This window comes from Lepidothrix coronata, unplaced genomic scaffold (genome assembly GCF_001604755.1).
Source record: "Lepidothrix coronata isolate B3197 unplaced genomic scaffold, Lepidothrix_coronata-1.0 Scaffold105, whole genome shotgun sequence".
Classification (NCBI taxonomy): domain Eukaryota; kingdom Metazoa; phylum Chordata; class Aves; order Passeriformes; family Pipridae; genus Lepidothrix; species Lepidothrix coronata.
In genome coordinates, this window is record NW_016690285.1 from 1,532,608 (window position 1) to 1,538,120 (window position 5,513).

Sequence of the window (5,513 nt, forward strand, 5' to 3'; positions counted from 1 at the left end):
TAAAGATATTTGAGCTTGCCTGCTGGGAGAGAATGAAGTTTAGTTGCCTTGAAATGAGTTATAAAATATTAACAACGAGCAATATCCTCCTGTCACGGAGACACGGGGACCTGGTTCCTTGTTACTGCCTTCAGTTCAGAGGGGTTTGGGGAGATCAAAGCTGAAATCCCTGTAATGCCTTTTCCCCCTGTTTTTGGCCCCTCCAGGTCACACCTTTCCAAGCAGCTTTTCCACCCCCTTCCTGGTGAGAATCCATTAAATATGGGGAATAAGAACAACTCTCTTGGAGATATTTTCATTCCCGTGCTTCCCCTTCCCTCTTTTTTCTTATTTGAATGCTTATTTTCATCAAAATTTTAAATATATGTTATTTCTGTCTTTCTAATCTTCTCCCATAATAATTTTTTTGGGGGGGAAAAAAAGAAAAATCTCACCTGTGACACTTCTTGCATTGAATTCCAGCCATTCCACGGTGACAGACACCACCTTTTGCCAGACAAATTCCTTCTCATTACCCAGGAAGTGGAAGAAAGCCTTAATTAGGAGCTCAGATTTCAGGATTATGCTGTCAAGGCCATCCAGCCTCGAGGTTTGGGTCCCTGCAGACCCAAATAATGTCATGACACCTCTGCCAACATCCTTTAGGAGCTGGAACAATGAGAGGGGTCTTTGAGCAACCAGCTGAAGGTCAGAGGTTGTTTTCAAGTGCAAGACAGTTGAACAAAATAAAGCAAAAAGGTCTTAAAAAAACCCAGGAGGGGAAGTTCTGGGCCGGTTCTGGCTGATGTGTCCCCAGGACTGATGTTGGAGGACAGTGGGTTTCACTGGCATCAAGTGCAGGGTTTAGTTAATTTAAAGGGGAAAAAAAACTTTTAAAATCCCCCCAAACGTTTCTATCATGAATTCAGTGAGCATTATTTGAGGTCTTTTTTTTATAGGATAACTCCAGAAGGGATAAACAGAGTCTGACTGGGCAGAGTGGGGAGAAACTGGACCCCTGATGGGACCTGCTGAGGCTTCCACACAATTCTTCTGTCTCCTGCACATGCTGGATTTAACAAAACCTTACCAAACATCCCTCTGCTTGTCTTGTGGAGTCCCTTTTTCGGGAAGAAAACCAAGGAAAAGCAATTTGTGAAGCCATGTAGGCTCCTTCACATCAGAGCCCTGGGATGGCAGAAATCAAGGACACCCTGGGACACTCCCGTGCTCCTTGGACCAATCCATGCAGGACAACACTCTTTGCTGTGATTCCTTTTTTTCCCCATTCCCTCCATCTCCAAACTACAGCTCAGTTCATACCCAGCTTTTTTTTTACTTTCTTGCCACCAGCTGCACATAAACGTTGCATTTGGAAGGGTTTTTCTGCTTTAACCTTTCTCTTCAGAGGCCCCATAAAGGGACCAAGGTGCAGCTCTGGGGCAGGACCTTTCCTCCAAGTAATTGTGCTTTTTCACTTTTTTTCTCCTGCTTTTAAAGTGCATTCTGCTCATGTTTACAGCTATTTAGAGGAAAATACTCCCTTTGCCCTAAGAACAGGTTATGGGCTTGTAATGCTGGAATAAAAAGCAGAGTGATTTCATCCTGGCTGTTGGAGATGGGCTCAGCCAGGCAGTAAAAAGGTCTCTGAGCTGCAAGACCACAACGTGTCTGAGGCAGGGCTGGAGCACATGGTTTTAAGGCAGCCCTGGAAGAGAAAAAAACACCATTTAAATAAAGGATTCTGCATCTGCAGAAGCTTTTGGAGAAGGGGGAGATGGGAGTCCCTCTTCCAGACCCTGGTTCAGGTCAAAGATTTGGAAATTGTGGGTGAAAACTGGGCCTGAGCAGAGGAGCAGCCCCGGGGGTGGAGGGGGGAGAAAGGACAATTCCCAGTGCTGCCACTCCTGTTGTAAGGGGAAGGAACAGGGCTGGGAAAATGAGATATGATCCAATGAAAGATGTGATTACAGGGATTGCTGAGTTCCCTGACAAACTGGGAAAACCACATGGCCTGGAAAAAAACCCAAAAAAATTAAAGAAGGGGAGTCAAATGTGAGCATCAGTGCTTTGGAAGGAGTTAAAGATGGGTGGGGGAGTGTGGGATCACACCTTGAATGAACAGGTTCCCCCGAGCCAAAACTACTCCAAAAAGAACCAAGTTTACCCCCAATCCACCCTTCAAAGCGTGAGACAAATATTTGGAGACGATGCTGAGGCGATGCTGAGGCGTCTTAGCTCGTGTTTGAAGTGGAATTTGGGGGTCAGCAGGACCCCAGCACACCCTGCAAACGTGCAACCCTGGACTTTCAAAGAACATCAGCCTCCCAAAACGCCACAGAAAGGCCTTTTGGAATGACACAAAGGCGCTGAACCGCTCCCAAAAGTTGGCTCATCGCCTGTTTAAAGGTCAGTGCTGATAAGACCCGGGTCCAGCAAAGTACTTTAGCAAAGTGCTTGGAGTTAAGCACCTGTTTTGTCAGGGCTGGATGAGCATCACGGCCTGTTCACCTGCAAATGATGCTTTCCCGTTATCCTAAACCCAGCACCAATAACCTTCTCCAGTGCCTGACTCTGCAATCCATAATAACGAAGAGCCGAAAGCGCTGAAATGTTGATTTTTCTTCTCTAGATTCAAAGGGGTTCGGCCCTTCCTCCAAAACCCGAGCAGGGGAGGGGGATTCCAGCTCAGGTCCCACTGAAAACTCCTTAAAAGACAGCATTAAAAGGGACCATTTCAGGGATTTCAGCTCTTTGCTGTCACACCTCTGTAGGGAAAAAATGGATTTTTCCAGCTTTTATTGGTTTCAACATTCCCCACGTGGCCTCAGCGTGCCCAGACCTCACATCAGCGTTAAATCTCCCCCAGTCTGAACTGGGAGGACCATCTCCAGCGGCAGAGGAGCACGGAAACACCTTTTCAGCACAACATCGAGCTTCACCTCTCCCAGGCAATACCTGCATACAAAGAAATTACATCCGAAATGATTCCCCTCCATCTCGGTAAAAGCACATTAGGAAAAACTTCCATTTCTAGGCAAAAAAAAAAAAAAAAGGACAAAAAAAAAGACTTGACAGCTGTGTTGAAATTACCTCTGGTAATTTGAACTGAGTGGAAGCTTTTCTGTTCGATTGCACCAAAAAAATGTAAAGCATGTCACTTATTAAGCTTTTATGTCTGACATTGAGCCCGGGTACCTGACGACATCTTCCCAGCAATCTGGAGATCAGGCAGCTTAATGCACTCGGAAACGGTGGAATTAGGGATGGGGGGAAGTCATTACATTGGAAATTAAATGGGCTCTCTTGTTCTTGAGGGTAATCTCGCAAAAAAAAAAAAAAAAAAGTGTCGGTGCAGAAGTCAAAAAGCATCTCCCGCATTCCCTGGCTGAGCTTTCTTGCTCTCCCTTTAATAGCAATAATTATATGACTCCAGGATCTCAGCTGGGAGAAGGTGGTGGTGGTGGGGGGAAACCTGGAGGCTCCCACAAAACTGAAGCATCAACCCCTCCTCTGCTGGCACGAGGGTCTGTGTCTTAGTCTGAGCTTTTGTAGCCCGATTTAAAGGTTAAAAAAAAAGTGCCATGCAAGTGGTCTGATGCTCTGGCGAGCCAAGCTATTTTCTACCCAAGGGTTTTTTAGTGAGAAAAGTCTAAAACTGCATCATAAAGCTGCTTGAAGGGGCAGTTGCAGGGAGGGACAAAGATCTCGGCCCAGTCTATTAAAATCCACATAAAAATAAAAGTATAAAAATAGCTGAAGGGGAGAAAAAAAAATGCCTGGAAAGTGTTTAGGCCAAATTAAACAGCCTGGAAATGCTCGGAAGAGCGTTGCCATGGTTTCGTGCACCAGCAGGATGCTCTGCCATCCATACTCCCGGGATTCTTCCCTGGGATCTGGGAATTCCAGGACTTGAGTCCCTGTGTGGGATTCCCATTGGAGCCTGAAGGATGGACCCTGTGGAAAGGTGACCCACGTGGCAGCAGTTCATGGAGAACTCTTGCCTGTGGGATGGACTCACATTGGAGTTCATGGAGAACTGTCTCCCATGGGATGGATCCCACCCTGGAGCAGGGGAAGGACTCCCGAGCAGCAGCAGGAACTACATGGGATGAACTGACCATAACCCCCATTCCCACCTCCCTGCACCACTGGAGGGGAGGAGGTAGAGCTTGGGTGGGGGTTTTAAGGGTTATAAGTCTTTTTAAGGATTTTTTAAGGATTTTAAGCTTTAATTTATTTCTTATTTTATTCAAGCTTTACTTTAAGCCTCAGTTTACTTCTCGTTATCCCGCTCTGGTTTTGCTGGTAATAAATTCAATTAATACCCCCAAGCTGAGTCTGTTTTACCCATGAAGGTGTTTCCTGAAGGATCTCTCCCTGTCCTCCTCTCAACTCATGAACCTTTGTTATATTTCAAACTCAGAATAAACCTCACAGAGCAATAAAACATGTTCACCTTCACTGTGGACACCAGGGGCTTTTTGGGTTTCCTGGGGCTCTCAGCCCAGCAAGGAGGGCTCTTGTTACCAGGGCAGGCAGCCAAGGAGATCCATCCTGAAAAACAGAGGAAAAACAGGCGAGTTGGTTGTACCTGAGCATAACCAGGGAGGTTTGGAGTCCCCACCCCTGGAGGTGTCCAAGGAACACCTGGATGTGGCACTCGGTGCTCTGGGCTGGGGGACAAGGTGGGGATCAGGCACAGGGGGGATCCATGGGCTGGGAGGGCTTTTCCAACCTCAATGAGTCTGGCATTCTGTAACCACGGACACTGGAAGCTCCTGAACTCATTCAGCAGAAGTTCACATTCACATGCACAAAGTCTGTGCTCCCATTCCCTGTGCCAGCCTTGAGAGCCTCCCTCATAAAACCTGCTTTGATTTGTTTAATGAGCTGATCATTCCACAGATAAAAGGAAAGGGTGCAGCTGGGCAGCAAACAAACCTGAGAGGTGCTGGGGAGGTTGGGTTTTAGCACTTCTTGACAGAGAAAAAGGGCTTTGGCTTTATCCCTGAGCTCCTTATCCCTGTCCAGCTGAGTACAGGGGGTCCAGGGGGTATCTATCCATCACCCTGCTTCCCACCTGCAAAGTCCTGAAGCACCACCATCCCCAGCAGGAAAGGGGCCAAGAGTGAGAGCCGCTGGTGACACCATCAGCTGTCACCTGATTAATCACAAAAACAGTTTTAAAAAAGATGGAGCTGAGCTGGGCCACCTCCATCTCCCCATTATTGCTGCAGACCCCGAGAAACAGTTTAAATACGAATAGAAGAGAATCCTGAAATGGGGTGGGTTGGAAGGGACATAAAGGATCACCTCATTCCACCCCCTGCCATGGGCAGGGACACCTTCCCAGGTGGCTCCAACCTGGCCTTGGACACTTCCAGGGATCCAGGGGCAGCCACAGCTTCTCTGCCCAACCTGGGCCAGGGCCTCCCCCCCCTCCCAGCCAGCAATTCCTTCCTATCAGGCAGCAGCTCCTTTACTTAAACAAGAAGAAACCTCTGTTGCTAAGTCAGTTTTACATCTTTGGA